Genomic DNA, 16,235 nt, shown 5'->3' with positions numbered 1-16,235 from the left:
TCTCCAGGCTGAACAACCCCAACTCTCAGCCTGTCCCGGTATGGGAGGCTCTCCAGTCCCCTAATCATCTTTGTGGCCTCCTCTGAACCCATTCCAACCTGTTTCAACAGCTCCTTTCTTTTGATTTACTCAACTCAAGCACGCAAAGTTACACATTACTCTCAGCAATCATAATTATACATGGATACAAATCTATATAGTCTATCACCTCGGCTCCAGCAACCTCAGCCCGCAGTGCAGCTTTTCTTTACCAACATTTCTCACCCAGTTTTGATGAATGAAGGTCTCCATACAAAACAAAATAATTGTTTTCTTGCCCTATAGAACTCTGTGCCCATAACTCTCTTCCACTAAACCTTTTGGAAAGCAGGACATTGTTCAGCTTTAACATGTTTCTTAAATTACACATTTTGGCTTCCTTCTATTCATGTCTATTTCTGTTTTTTACATCATGACTTCTAACTTTAGAGAAATGTAAACCACATCTATCTCGCGTCTTCTAAGGTCTCGGAGGAGTAGGCTAAGGTCTCCTCTTGTCTAGTAAGTCATTAATAAAACCCACACAGCAGTGATACGACAGCCAGTATTCAATCTCCAGCCAGTTATTTATTCTTCTGAAGTCCTGCAGCCGTTTATATGCTCTGCTAGTGCTTATGTGCAATAATTGGTGTCAAACTCTCTGTTCTTCATTGGCAGAACACCGTGCAGCTTCATCCAACCCATATACTTTTCTGAAGGTCTGTACTTTAATCCAGGTCAATATACGACCTCTAGAATTTTGTTGAAATTATTACCTAGCCAAATATTTAGGAGGGGAAGAAAAAGGCTGATTGGCTTTACTGGATTAATGATCAGCTGAAAAAAAAAAATAATGGAAAAAAAAAAACTTTAAGGAAGGCAGCCGTATTTCCCTCATCATTCAGGAAGTTTCTCTCGGCACACATGCTGTCGATGGCGTTAGAAGCTCAAACTCCTTCCTAAATTAGGCATTTTGACTCCTCCATGGCCATATGCATTTATCTCAAAAAAATTACATTAACAGCATGTAAATTATTTTAACTATGCTGTGATAGCTTTGTGAGGATCAGGGGAATCTTGCTATGTAGCCCTGTCTTTTGTAAGCCCAAAGAAAGTTAGAGAGGAGGACCTGCTGTGTCAGGAGGAGAAAGGCACTCTCCCTCCAGAACACATTATGCATCATTACCTCAAGAGATGAAAGGTAACAACGGAGATTACACAGGGATCTCCCTCTTCATTTCCCTGATAAAGCACAAGGGCTGCTTTGAAGGAGTTCAAAAGACAGCCAGGCACTCTGAACCACAGCAGGTACCAGCATTTACTTTTGAAGAGTTGACTTCAGAGTCGGCTGAGATAGATGAGAAATCATAGCAGATTATTATTAGTTTCATCCAGGTCCAGCTCCCTCATCTTCAAAGCCTTCCAAGGCTCAATCCCTTCCCCTATTCAGTCAACATAATGTTGTCATGTAAGTAACATGGGGCTGAGGCATCTTCCCTGAGCACAATGTGGCATCGTCTCTGTGCCAGCCCTCAAAGAGCGCCAGTTTCTAAGAGGCTTTCATGACACCAGCCCCTGGAATGAAAGTTACAGGAGACTGAGACAGCGCAGCAACGAGGAGCAAAGAAGGCTTAGAGAACCCCAGCGGGATCCACGCTGAGCCTCATCTGAGGGGATTTAGGAGCAGTCAAGTGGATTTGTTACCAGCTTTAGTCACCAGCAACAGTTTTCGGTAGTCCTTTTAAGTAATTTTAAGCCTCCCTGAAGTTTGCTAGGGCACTACACCAGTCATAGAATCATAGAATCACTAGGTTGGAAAGGACCCACGGGATCATCGAGTCCAACCATTGCTATCAAACACCAAACCATGTCCCTCAGCACCTCATCCACCCATCCTTTAAACACCTCCAGAGAAGGTGACTCAACACCCTCCCTGGGCAGCCTCTTCCAGTGCCCGATGACCCTTTCTGTGAAATATTTTTTCATGGTTGGCTCTGAGAATAAACACACACTGAATCAGTTCCTCTGAGGCTCTGCACACATCTGCTATTGCTCCCTTTTCACTGCACCACCATTAGTGCTCTTTGTGCTGATAATAACTGCCACAGCATGACTGAGCAGCAGTCAGAGGGCTGGAGGCAAAGAAGAAGTATCTGTCTGTCCATAGAAGGGTAAAGGAGCCCCTTTTCCCTCAGAAATGTGGCAATAAATATGTTACTATTTTTAAAATGGCACCAATGGAAAAGCAAAAAGGGATTTATTACATTTCTGATTAATTCTGTTTGCAGGAACACAGGGATCTCCGAAGTGCTAACATTTTCAATGTGTCTAGTTTTATATGCAGAGGGGTTGAGGGGGTAGAAACAACAAAACTTTGGCTCTTAAATGCGTCTGTCTTTACTGAACGAGTAACTCATAGCACAAAATGATCACACAAGAAAAGAGAACAAGATTTATATGCTGATTTAGGTAGCAAAAGGTACCTTCTTGTTTTATCCAAAACACAGTAGCCACTAAACCAAGGGCGTTATTTTACCAACCTTGCATTTGATCTTCCAGGATCATAAAAAAAATCAGTTTCTCCATGAGGCTGCTACAGCCACACATAGTATTTGGGGTTTCTGTGTTTATAAAACAGAACCTGTCTCTCTTCTTTGAAATTGCTTTGAATAGATTGCCAAATCTATTCGATAGATTTGGCAATCTATTCAACAGTCGTCAAACTAGCACATATTTCATAATAAGTGAAATGCCTTTCCTTCAAAAAGGTTACATAAAACACTTCAAAGACATTTATTCAATTTTTCCTAAACAATGAAATAGGAGCAATGATTCTTATCACTTCTCTATTCTAGTTATTTCAATAAAATTGTTAACAAGGCTTAGAGGTGACCTTCATATTTTAAGCTAGAATTTTATCTCTACACAGGTTTCTACTAAACGAGGTATAGAAGTGTTATATGCTAGGTGATGAAAATAGTGAAAGCAGGGAGAAAAGCCACAGTCAAAAGGACTGTCTAGAGAGTTTATGAAGAAGAGAAACCTGGTGATACGTTTGTGTAAAATAATGATCTGTGCAGAAAAGGCTAGGAGCATGTTCCTATTCCCTCTTTATTGCAGGTAAAGAAAGGGGATAGCTTTTTAAACTGAAAAATTTCATTTCACTCAGATTTGGAAAGTGAGATTGAAGCATAACCGTTCAGAGCTCATGGGAAAATACTTCTGGCTTTGCTGCCAGCTGATCCCGGAGCAGCATGGTGCATCAGCATGTATCCAAACCCACTAAAATATCACAGGGATAATGCACCCATGTAGAATACTGCATCAGGATAAACAAAGAGGAGCAAAACAGCTTCCTGTTTAAAGAATAAACTCACCACTGTCTAAAGGACTGGTAAGAGTTCCCCAAGGCCCCGTATTACCGTAACAGTCTATTAGAGAGGGTTGTATACAGTTCTGGTGGCCATTAAAGGCAAAGTCTTGACTAGATCTGACACTTGTGGGTCCTGAATATATTTTATTTAAGTAAACATTTTGTCCTACTCATTTCTTTCCCCAGAACATCAGGAATAACGCATCGGAGAGTAGACATCTGGGGCAGTGCACTGGCTCCTCAATCCCTTCCGAGCAGGTAAGAATGCCAACCAGCACGGGGCAGGCTGTGCTGGCACCGCAGCTCTGTGCTCGGCAGGAGCAGCACCCACGTGAGAGGAGGGAGTCGTTATCTTCGTGGCAGTAAATGAGTGTATGAGACCCAGGGCTGCACACTGAGCCTGACAGCTCATTCCCAGAAGACATGTGAATTCTGTCCTTCCTGCCGATTGCAGCTGCGGAAGTGTTATTGTTTTCCAGGGTTCATGCTGTGCCGCTCTCTCTGACAGGACGTATTGCTTTATTTCATTACAGTCTTGTTAAGTGGCATGTAACATTTATCTGAAATCAATCAAGATGACTGCCTCCTTTCTTAATGAATATGCTAATGGTTTTGATCCGTGTTGGGTTTTTTACTGTTGTTCCCAAAGCAGTGTGTTCGCTCAGATCCTTTCACAGCTTGCGAAATACAGAAATGATTTTCACTGAGTGGTAAATACATTTGTTAATAAGGAGCTACCCCATATGAAGGTGTCACTTTGTGAAATTAGTGTCCTTTGTGCTGAGCCTGTTAAGTGTGACAAGCTTGACTTGGTCTTTGTGGTTTGTGAGAGAAAAGCTACTCAAAGACTTGGGGTTGCTGCTCTAATGTGACACTTCACCAGCAACAGTAGTGAAACCTACTCAACAGCAGTAATTAGACATGTGATGTGAGGCAGGTAAACACGGCTTGTCACTCCCCATTTTAATGATGAAAAAACTGAAGCACAAAGAGGTGAGTAAGATTGATATCTCATATACTCAGTGAAGTCACTCAGGTTGACGCAGAATGTTGATTCTAACCCCATCTCAGTTTGGCAGGGCAGGGAGAGGCAGCAGTCAGTCAAAAAACAGAGAATGACCATACAATAATGACATTTGCAAAGGCTTTCTTCACCTGCTTCCTATAGCCTTCTGCATACCTGCATCCCTGAGAGGTCGGAACAGTCATGCATGACTTTTGGGATGCCCTAAAATATTCTCAACCTAAGACCAGTGAGCTGGATCCCGATAAATGTCTATTCCTATCCCCATGAAACAACAGCTTTCACAGCTGCCACCAAAACAGCAGGACTCCCTGCACTGTAACTTAATTCTTTCTCAGAAATGCAGAGCCAGAAAGGAAAGAGAATCTTCAAGTCAAGGTCTTGGGCAATATTTTCTTTCTGACAAGACACTCCAGCATGGAGGCAGTTTTCTTGAATACAAGAAGCAACTCCAACTGTCAAATACAAAAGGTGCAATCCTGGTCTCTGTGATATTAATCTGGTTTCAAGCAGAGCAGCTGAGTAGAGAATCAAGTCCTCTGATGGTTCATGATTTTATAGTGACATTCAGAAGAACTGCTTCTCCTGGTGTTTTGAACAGGATAATACCATGACTGAGCGCAATACTGCTAATCTTGTCTCCACTCTTTCCACTGAAGGGGACAGCATCAAAGCTTTAACAACTGCACCTCCTACCTGGTGTCTGTCTAGTGTCTCTCTCTTCTCCCCTCCCTGTTCTCTAGTCCATTTTGAGCTGAAACCCTTGCCTTATCACATTCAGCAGTTGTCTGTTGATTACAAGGATCAAAAGAACTTTGAGCTGTGTCTCAGCTTGCACAACAGAGCATTTCTATATGTCTGCAGGTCTCTGGCAAACAGAACTCGGTGCCAGGGTCTCTTTTTATGTAATACCTCTGAGTAACTTGGCACATTCACCAGTCTGGAGGGTCCCTGAGCAGACCCTTAGCAGTGCAGTTTGCATGGAGAGACACAGTCAAGCTGCTGCCAGCTTTCAAAGCTCCAGTGTCTCCAGTGTCTCCAGGGGTTTTATGAAATAGGATGATATCCAGGAATGAAGTCACATCCACGTGCTTCCTTCTAACAAGTGGTGGCTTGTTCATACGATCCCCTCTGGTAATGCACCTCCTGGAAAGTCCCAGCCAAAATTATTTCTTTGTCACACTGTAGGGGCCGAAGGCATCTATCTCACATTTATTAGCACAACCACATGGGAACTGAAGGAACGAGCTCTGTATAAGCTCAAGAAGTCCTGGCTAATATAACAGGGCTACAAATGTCGAAGAGACAGTTTATTAATGCAGCAGGTTGAGCTCGCCTAACACCTACAGAACAATAAATATAAGAATTTTAAAATCAAAATAGACTGAATAAAAAAAAGCACATATGCTATTACTCTGGATTGAAAGTATCGAATCTGTACTGAGTTACAACCACTGCAACAGTAAGGATATATTGAATTCTGTTTAGGACCCTCATTTTTAACTTGCTTTTATAAATCACCAGTCATCTGAATGCATAACTGAAGAATTTTTGCCACAGAACTGGCATTCCAGTTTTTGAGTCGGCACGGTGAAAGGCAGGCACATGAGGAAGGAGATTATTCATTTATTTCTTCTAGGAAGGTGCAGGGTACCAGAAACACTGGAATACTTGGGGCTGTGGCCAGACCTGATGACAAGACTGTAACAAAAGGCAAATAACCGCTGAAAAACAGGAGCAGCTTCTCAGAGTAGGATCTATTCATCTATGGAATGGCTCTATAAAAAAAAAGGGGGAATTCATGACTTGGAACAGAACTCGAAGAGACAAAACAGTAGCGAGTGCACTGGAGGGAACAAGGAGATTCTGCCCCAGCTCTTCTGTTTTACAGGACCCCCGTGGGGCTGGTGCCATGCCCATTAGTGCTTGTTAATGAGGAGTCTCAGCCAGAGCTCAGGTTTGTGATTTGTCTTTAATAGTGGAGAAGTAGGTTAAAAATTCCAGGGGGGAACACGCAAGAGCCTCTAAGGAAAAAGAGAAGAAGGGGCTGATAACACTCACATAACACCTGACATCTTTAGGGGTGTCCTGTGGTGAAGGGTAACTTTAAGATACAGTTTCCTAGAAAACAAATTACCATCATGCCCTGTGGGCCCAAAATTCATGAGGTTCCAATGGGGTAGGAAGCCCCATTTGGCTTTAAAACCACTTGATGAATTTCAACAAAATTTGGCAGAGAGGTTAAGATCTTCACAATGTTGTATTTGAAGAGTTTTGTGCAAGAACACAGCAGGTAGAGAGTACCACTTGTGTGAGCTGACACATTATTAGAAACCAGAGAGACAGCCAGCCGGCACAAGGCCATTAGGAAATCTGGCTTTCCTCGTTTTGTGGTTCACTGACCTACTTGCAAATAGATTAATTATGAGTTGCAACTCACACTTCCACAAGGAGCAATTCAGATGCTTCCCAGGATGGACTCTGGGCTCTGGGGAACATGAGCCACTTTGAGACTATTGGATAAAAACATCACAAGTGGGGATGGGGGAAATATTTTGTTAAACAAGAGCAATAAGCGTCTCTACTGATAACTGATGCAGCAGGGACCACAGATTACTGAAGACATGACCTGATCATAAAAGCCATGACAGCAGATTGCTTTTGAGCTTCCTAATTTGGTTGTGATAGATGTGGTGCCTCAGGAGGTCACCTCCATGCTGCTCCTAAATTTAATTGTTTTTCTTGCTGATTGCTAGGGTATGCACACAATTTTGTACATGTGCTTTGCAGCCAGGGGGCCCCATCCTCATCTTCAGTCTCTTCACTGGTGCTGCAGCCCAGAGCTTGTCATCTTCCAAAGTGGTTTCAATAGAGGAAGCTCCTTCTTCCGATTGCACATCTTAGCAATCATCAGGGAGGGAAGCACGAGACAGTACAAGACAACAATAAGAATTGGGTAAAACATGATTATTTTTTTTTTTAATAAGCTTCCTTGGAACAGAAAACAACCATGTTGGTATCTCTTTAGAATCATTCTTGTCCAAACAATTCAGAAATGCTTGTGAGCAGTGGAGCAAAGCATGTGGTCATCCTTCAGTCAATACTCCTACTCCACAGTGAAAGCAGTAGATGCTGCTAAAAAATTCCAGGCACTGTGGCCATTAAAAACCCTCCCACACCTGGATTCACAAATTATCACTTTTTTTTGAGAGAGAGTCTAGAATAAATATTGGCCCCTGAGAATTCAAAATTTGATTTTCTCTGAGTATTTAACAGCATTTTCCAAGTAACCTCTGCCTCCTTGATACTGACAGAAATGTAATTATTGTAAGATATGTTCAATTATAATGCTTTTTACTGCAGTGGCGCTATTCAGCTGGCATATAGGATACGTTTTACAAGCCTCTGGGTGCTGCACTTCTCCTGTTTCACAAAAGAGGAAAGCAAAGCTCAGCAGTTTGAGATCAGCTCGTCTAGGATTTGACAAAGCTGGAAGAAAGAACCAGCTATAAAGAATTCTACTTTCTATCTACAATACAAGGAAACACAATGTAAGTCCTATTCTTTGAGGCAAAGTGGAAGAATTAGCACATAAAGGTCCCTTTAACAGCAAATACAGAGGACAGTCATGCTGTGGACATACCCAGGCTGCACACAGGACACGACACCCACAAGGTGCAAAGCTCCACATGATGCAGCTTGTAAGGAAGTCTTTGCCTGGTGGTTGTTTTCACCTGTGAGGGCTTGAATACCACTGCAAAGTGCTGCTGCTTTTACCCGTGTAGAAAGAGCCGTTGGTGAGTCAGAACATGGAAATAGCTCTGCTGACAGCGAAACAAAGACCCTGGTCTCCTGCCATAGTGCAGAGGCTGTCAGTGTTTGGAAAAGAGCAGTTCCCAATTATGCATTCCAGTATACAGAGCGAATACTCAGAGAACATAACATTTCTGCAGAACCTTTTTACCTCCTTTTGTTTGCCTGCAAAACTATTGCCTGTTGAACACAGAAAGTCCAGAGGAGAGCAGCAAGAACAAACAGAGGTACAGCAAATGAGCCCTGTGACGAAGGACAGAAAAAATTACTTGGTTTAGTCTGGAGAGGATAGAAGAGATGCATGATAATACCCATTAAATACGTAAAGGTGTGGTATAGAAGGTAATAAACTATTATCTATTACTATTAGGGAAAAAGTAATAGATTGCAGTAAGGGAGATCTATTGGTTAGACAATAGGAAGGGCTCAGAACAGAATGTGCAGGAAGTTGATGAAATCTACATCACGGGAGCCTTGGAAGAGGTGGTAGACCCTGCAATTTGGAATTAGGGTTTGGAACTAGATGACATTTAAGGTCCCTTCCAACCCTAACTATTCTATGCTTCTATGATTCCAAACAAACTGTGGGGTATTAATGACCCAACTCTCAAGGATTTTGCATGAAGCCAGCTGGGATTTCAGACAATGAAGAACTGCAGTGCCAGGTAGATCTTACAAAGACCAGTGAACCCTATGCTTTAGTAAAATGTCTTTGCTGCTGTAGCAGTCTTGTGTTATTGCACTCCTTGAAGCAACAGAACGTTTTGATCAGTTCCTGCCATGCTAGATGCAATCATAGCTTTGCTTAACTGGGTACTGAAAGGTTATCTCAGAGAGCTGAAATCTGCACTTTGAAACAACTAGATTTTTTCATTTTTCCTAGGAAAGAGAAATGGGATTTCACATAGCAAAGTTGTCAGTAACGAAACTAGACCAAAAATTCTGAATCGCTGCACAAATGCATTAGCTGGGGTGCACTTACACAGCCATCAGCTGAGTTCAACCTTGGAGATTAGCTCCCAGCAACTGAGGCCCTAAATTATTGTTTTAATAATCATGTCTGAATTCCTGTCTGAAGCCAACTGCCACTGCAGGAGGCAAGACAAATTTTACTCTGGCCTCACTGCCTGGGTTTGCTATCAGTGTGTCTACATTCACCAGGCTCTCAGGTCTGACTGCCCCATCGCCAATTTTCTCATGCAGATCTCTTGCTGATTCCTCTTTTGAAGGTTTTTGTTTCTGGTGCTCAGATCTTGGCTAACAGGAATGCAACCATGCTGCGTGCTGATTGCAGCTGGCAGGTGGATTAGAGCACATTCAGATAACTGTGAAATGCCTCTGCGAGACAGAAGTGGCAGAACAATTCATTGTTTTGCCATGAAGAGCCCAGAATCTGATCCAGACAGTCACGTTGAGGAGACAAGCTGAGAAGCATGCAGACATAAAGCACTTTTTACTTCCACAAGCCCCAAGATATCTTCCCAGCTCGAAGTTTTGGGGATCTGCTGCCAGTTCCCTCTCTCCTCATCGAAGTTGGTTGATTTGCCTCAGGTGGAGGATGTTCTCAAATTCTTTCAAAATATGTGGGAGCGACAGTTGCCAAGCAACAAAAAACTCATCATTCTTTTCCTGAAATGCACAATTCCTCGTTTTTCTGTTTCGTAGAACAGATAGATGAAGCTGTGATTTAGGACATTGGGCTGGGATCAGGATCATTTGGACTTCAGTATTGCTGCTGGATAAATCTGTCAGATAGAGTTCAAGGTGAGGTAGGGATCTGGCTGCCCTTGTGGCTCTCGACTTCAAAAACAAAACCAGGGATGCATTTCTTGATTCACTGAACTGACTCGGTGACCAGCGTAATGAGATTTCATTAAGAACACAGTGATGCTGCAGCCAGGAAGAGGCAGCCTGACATTTTATCAAGAGGTGTCCTTCCCACACACTCGCTTTAAACCGCTCATATGACTGATGTCAAGCAAGGCTGGAACAAAGCTCATAGACCCCACTCCTTCACGAGAATCATGAGGAAAGTTCAGCCTGTTGCGGAACTAGAGGAGGTCCACAGAAGAGGAGATAAAATGATCAGGGATGAAGAAGCTGCCTTAGGAGAAGATGTGACTTAGGAGAGGAGAAAGGTGGAGAAAATAGCACCCTCATTCTCCACCTTTCTCCTCTCCAAAGTCACATCTTCTCCTAAGGCAGCTTCTTCATCCCTGATGATTTTATTTACAAAATGAAGACTGGTTCAGCTGCTGTTCAGCAAGTCCCACAGTACTGGAACCAGAGGGTATTTGCTGAAACTAGCAGGTGATTTGTTTAAATAGATAAAAAGAAGTGTCTTTGAACTTTGGTATTGGCTGCTACAGGAGGCTGTGGAAGCAGGCAGAATTGTCAGGGTCAGGGAGGGATTAGACAAAGCGACAAGCGAAAGATCTAGAAATGGATATTGAATGGATATTGAACAGTTTAGATAGGGTTGTCCTCTCTAATGTCTCTAATGCAACAGTTGTGGCTGCTGCTAGGGTTGTGAGAGGAACGGACCACAAAAGTGGCCATGTTAGCATGCTTTCCCTAAATAGCATCTTTTATTGCCTCAGTCTAAGACAGAATACCTGACATGATGGATCCTTATTTGCTGTTATTTCCTACTTGTCTCTAGTTTGATAGAGGCTCTGTTCTTCCTGCACCATGGCAAAGTTCATTCCCCTTTTGATGTTACTCACCCTAGTCCCAACAGAGCCAACAATTGACCCCGTGTTCCACAGAGAACCTCCAGATTTCATGCAGGGGTTCATCCTTTCCTGAATATCTTGAAATCTTGTTCTGTCACCTATTTTCCTCCTTCCTTCCATGCAGCAGTGAGGGGAAACATCTTGTAGCTGGGCTGCCTGCGCATCCTGGAGGCAGCGTCTGAAGGTTTGTGACACGTTAGCTAAGTGACACAGTGACAACTCCATGCTTGTGCACTTCAATAAGCTAGTTATAAACAAAAGGGTTTCTCCTCTAATGTTCACAGTCCTTGCTACCACACTGGAGAGGACTGAACTAATGAAGATCTCCTCCTGTGAACTCCATGAGGCATCCGCGCTCTTCCTTCTGTACTCATTACGCTGAGCAGAACATAGACCAGAAAAAGAGTTCTTTGCTGGCTATAAATCATGAGTGACACTAAGGTATTGCTATTAGCAGCAGAAAAATGCTTTCCTCCCACAACCTCATTCAGGCCCATATACATACAACATTTTGGCAAAGGGTGCTGGGATGTCTGGATAGAAAATTAAACAGAGGTTGTGTTGTCTGAAGATAAATTTGTATCTCCCTCAGTGTATGTGAGTGACTTTGTCTTTTTTCTGATTTGCCTTTTAACTTACAAAACACTGAGACTGAAGATAATGATGAGCTTTAAAACCCTAGCCTTCTTCCTCTCCCAGGCCCTCCTGAACAAATCCCTTTTCTGAAATGAAGTCAGAGAGAAAATAAATGTTCTGGCAGTAATATGCAATGTTATTTTTGGCACTTGAAACATCTCAAGCTCGATAAGGGAAAACTGAAAAACAGACGGGGCTCTGTTTTTTCAAATGCAAGGGACCAAATTCTGCTCACCCATCCATTGATCTTGAAGTAAGGTACTACTTCAGCCTTGTACTGCTTCAACTTGACATGATAGCTAACCAAGTTTTTAGCTAAAGCTCAGAAGATTGTAATTTACCTCCATCGAAGTCACATAATACTCCTAATCTGTCTGGGGGAAAAGTATATCTAGAGTCTTGGGTTTCTTAGTATGTTTTCCTGAAAATATGGTTTGCAGCCAGTTGTTGATATGGATGAAGCAACCTGATCCCTATGTGTTAGTCCCATGCTGCAGGATTTGCAGCCCTTCTGAGCTCTCACCTCCCAGTAATGCTGTCCACTTTCAGCAGCAGTGGTTCCTATCCAAAAAAAAATATTTAATCACTATAATTAAGTCTGCCTTACAACACTTGCTTCCTTATAGGCACCAGTGAAGTCTTTGCTGATTTATTTTAAGGTAAATGCTTAGAAGTACAAAACTTTCTACTATAAGGAGCAAAAATGTTAATGTACAAGAAAATAGAATATAAATATAAAATAGAATACCGAGACAGTTTTTACTTGCACTCGCTGAGACGATACATTTAACATCAATTCACATTTAATAGCAGTGAATGTCAGTCGCTAAGAGCTTTGTAATAAAGAGCTTCAAAAAACTTGAAGACACCTGCTGTAGCATGAAATTTTAGTGTTATATAGGCAAAACGACCTCTGTGCAGGACAAGACCAAGTACGCTGCTTTGAACAAACACAAATCTCCCCTTAGGTTCCTACCTTGTCCGCCCTTCCACAGCATTACACCTCTGGGAGTCTATAAAAACCTAGAATCCTTCCTTTTACTGCATTACTGCAGTAATTCCTGATTTTCACCAGGTAAGCTGATCCTGAGGCCTTATTTAAAACCCAGCACATTCAGAGACCCTGGTGAAATCACACAATAACAGAGCCGAAAGACAAAGGCAGGCAAAGAAAGAGCCAACTCCACAGCTCCTGCTCAGACAAAGGCTAATTTTGTTTCAGATCATGGTAGCTGTGACACTGATAAGACAAACACCTGGTATCAAGGGAAAGGCTGAGCTGCCTGTGACCTCCTGTGGCAGAATAGCACTGCAGCCCCTCTTGTTTTTAGCCTATGTTAGAGAAATCCTTCTCTCCCAGTGTAGTACGTCTTTCCCTTTGTGAAAAGCTCAGAGCAATGTTTCTGCTCACACGTTTGTGAGCATATTGAATAAAACAGGTGCCATTTGACATCGTTGGCTTGGGCTGCCGTGTGTGATGGGAGAGGGCACATGGTACTGCAGGGCAGGGAGCCACGAGGCGATGGATCTGGCCTTTATAGGAGCAGGATGAAGCACAGGCACACGCAGGAGCGTGTCACGTCTTTGATTCTAACAGAGCCCTGACCGAAGAACCCAGCTCACCCTGCGTTGGCCTAAATGCCAGCTGTAGACATTGCCCTAAGACAAGGAAAAGCCCAAGCCTGCGCTCTCTTTACTCTTTAATTTGTTACAGACATACACGCTTTGGAAATCAAAGAGAAAGCGATTTTCCAGAGCAAACTAAATGTCTGAAGAGCAAAATCTCTAGTGCTTGGAGAGCTTCTTGTACTCAAATCATAGCTTTTGCTTTGCAAATTTGACTGTGCTTTGTCAAGCCTGGAAGTTTGATAAGAGGCTCCAGGACTGCTGAGAGCTCTTAGAGTCGCCTCAACTCAATAGGGAACAACAGCTATTGATGCTGCTGTTTTTAAAGGATGATGTTGCCACATCTCAACTGTTCTTGTATTTGTCAGGTACGGTTGCACAGGAGAGTTAGAGGCATCTCCGCCTGTAGCGTCTCTTCAGAGTTAATCATAGAATCATAGAATAACCAGGTTGGAAGAGACCCACCGGATCATCGAGTCCAACCATTCCTAATCATCTTTTAAGAGTTACTTGACAATTAAGAACTGTTCAGTGGTACTTTTTATAATAGAATATTTGTATGCTGTGATCAGAGAGAGTGTCCTAGCATGAGAAATAGGATATTTTTCAGGGAATTCAGATCCTTTCTCCCAAGAGCTGTGAAATACCCTCGGGTCAGTGCAGTGAAGCAGCGTTTTGAGAAGGATGTCAGCAAAAATCAGGCCTAGAGGAAATCTGTTTGGTCACCAGGAACAACACCATCTTCTAGACAAGCTTTGATGAAACACTTGCTCATTTTTCTGTCTGTCCCTGTGTTTCTAACTCTGTAAAGCAATCCCTTCTCCCTGCCAGCTGCAGGGCCATAGACATGCGCCGTTCCATCCCGTGTCATTAACACCAGGGCCGGCCCCGCGGAGAGGAGCCTGGCTTGGCAGGCGTTCACTGATGAACCTTTGGCATGGAGCAGGCAGTGGGAAGATGCCTTTACTCCAGGAATATCTGCAACTGCTAGTGGATCTGCCCTTGACACCTACAGAGCAGGGTCCTGAGCTCTAACTAGTTCAAAACCTTAAAATGCTTCTGGTCTTTGGTTTCACGGAACTGGTCATGGCAGTAAGACCATCTTTAGTAGTGTGTTAACTCTTGGGGAACCTTCAACTCCCACAGATTTTTATTTTATGAAAACAAATTAAATCCTGTCTTCTATGCAGGTGTGACAGTCTATAACATACTATTCATTTGCCCAAATCAGCCTCTGGTAAGAAGCTTTAGAATCATAGAATCGTAGAATAACCAGGTTGGAAGAGACCCACCGGATCATCAATTCCAACCATTCCTATCAAATTGCTTCCTTGCCCCCCGCATTCTCTTGTTCTCTTTGGCAGTGGACACTAGGGTCATTTCCCCTCCACAAAGACATTGTGATTTTCCACAGGGACATGTATACACAACCAAGAGCTGATTGCCCTGCTCATGGCACACGTGGAAGGTTGTAACTTTTTACAATGGCAAGGAAAAAGCAGCAAGCTTGTGGGCAGAAATCCATCAGTATAGCTGCACAAGTATATTCAGTAAAACCAACAGAACTTTGGTGTTATACTTCAAGTAAATAGTCTCTCCCTCTCAGTTTGGTCCAATATAAAAATCCCTCTGCCCTGTAAAATCCATTGCCAGTATATATTTGCGAAGAGCTGGGATCTATTTATTTATTTATCCATTTTTAGTTTAAAAGTCCAGGCTCAAAATTAAACAGACATCCATAATGTCATTATCTGCCTTGCTCCGCAGTCAGATACTGTGTGTGGTGTCACAGGACAAAACCTTTGGCAAGGCCCCTGGAAGAGCAATTTAGCTCCTCATCCATCTCAGCTGGCAGCGTGATTGGCTTCCAAGCTAACATTGCTGAATGTTTTATTTTACTCTGACATATATTATTGAGTGTTAAATCACTTTCTGAAGTGTTTATTTTTTATTGATAATAGTTGAATTCTTTCCACTCATTGAAGCTGCTTTTGAAACAAAAACATTTCCTTGTATCTTGGAGTTTGATGGAAACACAGGGAGAGTTCCTTGGGAGGATGGATTGTAGAAATGACCAGTTCATTAGGTAGGCACAGAATTTATGAGTGCTGTGTAGGAGAATATCCTCCTCCTTCCATCAGCATGAATCAGCAAACTCCCCCTGTGACACCACAGCACTTCTCATGGGGAAGTTTCACTTGTGTCTCAGTTCTCTCCTCGTGGCTTGGCCTTCCAAGAAGCAGATAATCCTTTTGCTGGAACATCAGTAACTTCCTGACAAGATCTTCATAGATCTCGAAGCTCCTTGAAAAGAAAAAAGCACTGTGATCTGTGCTGAGGAGGTTATTTATTAGGCATCGGAGTGCCCATGTCTCCAAGTGTGGAGTGTTGTCCATGGCCCCTGCCTGGCAGTGATGTCTCTTGGAAGGGAACCGGAGACCACTTGCTTGTACCTTTTTGGGAAAATGGAGCAGGGAATCAGAGAACAGAAATAAACAGAGAGATTAAATTCATAAAGTGTGGCAGTAGGAAGCTGAGCTGGAGAACAAGGGCCAGAGGCAGGTCAAGCTTGGGAGGAGGCAGGAGAGCTGGATTTTCAAACAAGCCTTTTGACAATTCATCTCTTGAGAACTCCAGATGTGACAGCCCAGCAGCCTGATCCAGGCTGGTGTACTCAGTACTGCAAGACCTCTTACCTCTTGTCCTTGTTCCAGTGAAGATCTATGAACCAATATTTTTCTTTTCTTTTTATCTTTAATGAGTAGGTCGGTTAAGTCTCTCCCCTACATCTGAGAGTTACTTTCCAATCTGATGAACACTGACTTTTAGAGACGACACCAATGATGATCTGCTGAGATCACAGTAGCAATCAAGCCTCCTTTGATGGCAGAGCTAAAAATATGCTCCCCAGCTGACACAGCCTTATGTAGGAGAACATACAGTTTGGTTTGAAAGAATACATCTTCCTTTGTCTCTATGTCTTCTTCTGCCAGAGGAGACTACATCTGTG

At 42.9% G+C, this 16,235-nt stretch overlaps 1 protein-coding gene across 1 annotated transcript in view; it reads left to right on the top strand.

Moving 5' to 3' along the window:
• The window catches only part of RNF130 (ring finger protein 130), a 163,049-nt gene that overhangs the window by 741 nt on the left and 146,073 nt on the right, over positions 1 to 16,235 (top strand). The window lies entirely within an intron of this gene.

The sequence above is a fragment of the Phaenicophaeus curvirostris genome, chromosome 15 (genome assembly GCF_032191515.1).
Source record: "Phaenicophaeus curvirostris isolate KB17595 chromosome 15, BPBGC_Pcur_1.0, whole genome shotgun sequence".
NCBI classification, from domain to species: Eukaryota; Metazoa; Chordata; class Aves; order Cuculiformes; family Cuculidae; genus Phaenicophaeus; species Phaenicophaeus curvirostris.
Note: the sequence above shows the minus strand (reverse complement) of the source record. Positions and strands in the feature narration are given on the sequence as shown.